The sequence below is a fragment of the Propithecus coquereli genome, unplaced genomic scaffold, assembly GCF_000956105.1.
Source record: "Propithecus coquereli isolate 6110/MARCELLA unplaced genomic scaffold, Pcoq_1.0 Scaffold244, whole genome shotgun sequence".
Taxonomy (NCBI): domain Eukaryota; kingdom Metazoa; phylum Chordata; class Mammalia; order Primates; family Indriidae; genus Propithecus; species Propithecus coquereli.
Genome location: NW_012147997.1, coordinates 1,347,943 through 1,349,145, shown reverse-complemented (window position 1 = coordinate 1,349,145; position 1,203 = coordinate 1,347,943). Strand labels below are relative to the sequence as shown.

General features: G+C 38.5%; 1 protein-coding gene across 1 annotated transcript in view; it reads left to right on the top strand.

Moving 5' to 3' along the window:
* The window catches only part of LOC105812130 (canalicular multispecific organic anion transporter 1-like), a 171,550-nt gene that overhangs the window by 62,060 nt on the left and 108,287 nt on the right, over nt 1-1,203 (top strand). The gene's annotated exons all lie outside the window — the stretch shown is intronic.

Genomic DNA, 1,203 nt, shown 5'->3' with positions numbered 1-1,203 from the left:
CAACTCTCAGTGGTTAATTGATAGAACTTCCATCCAAAAAAAGTACAGCAATGTAATGCTTATAAGTTTTAAATATTGATATTCATAAAAGAAAATTTGTATTATCAATAGGACTAGTACATCATAGGTAAAATAGCAGAACGTGTTCTCAAGATCTGAGCAGTCTAAGACTTGAAATAGTGGTCTCAGCAGGGAATAGGCTAGAAAATTGTTAGACATCCAACTGACAATTGCATAGTTTAAAATTGTGAGCAATCAGTATCCTTGGGGTCTGATAACATGTGTCATAAAGCCTGTTTGGATAATACTGATAATTGCTACTATTTATTGAATTTTTTCTATGTGGGAAATGCTGTACTTATCACTTTGTATCTATTTCTTCATATAATTCTTATAAACCCCAAGAAAAAGATTTCTCATTCCCATTTTACAAATTGGGAAACAAAGGCACTGAGCAGGTAAGCATCGTGACTAAATTTACAGAGACAGTGGTGAGAGTATATTAAGGTTCTTCAGAGAAAGAGAGATTTATTTTAAGGAATTGGCTCATCTGATTGTGGGAGCCAGGGAGTCTGAAATCTGCAGGAGGACAGGCCTGCAAACTGGATATTCTGCAGGAGCCGATGCTGCAATCTTGAGGCAGAGTCTGGAGGCAGAATTTCTTCTTCCTTAGGGGACCTCAGTCTTTTCGCTTAAGGCTTTCGCCTGATTTGATGAGGCCCATCCATATTATAGTTTATAAATCTACTTATCTCAGAATTTACTGATTTAAATTTAATCACGTCAAATAAATGCCTTCACAGCAACATCTAGACTGACTGGTGCTTGACCAAACAACTGGATACCATAGCCCAGTTAAGTAGACACATAAAATTAAGCATCACGAAGAGATAGAGCTGGAATTTGAACGTAGGTCTATCTCATTCTAAAATGTATGTGGGAGCCAGTGTATGATCCTGCTTCCCAAGATTTTTTGTCTCAGAAAATAGTTCACAATCTCAAGACACCAACCACCTTTCAGAGAATAGCTTGAAGTCCCAAGACATATCTCTTGAAGAAATTGGGAAGCCAGGGAGGAAGCTTAGCTATGAAGAAATGGGGAGTAGATAGAAATGAGGAGTTGGACGAGTAGGCAGAGTGACAGAATTGAACTAGGCAGAAACTGCCATGGAGCTCGTGCCTGGAGCTGGAATGTTACCAGAG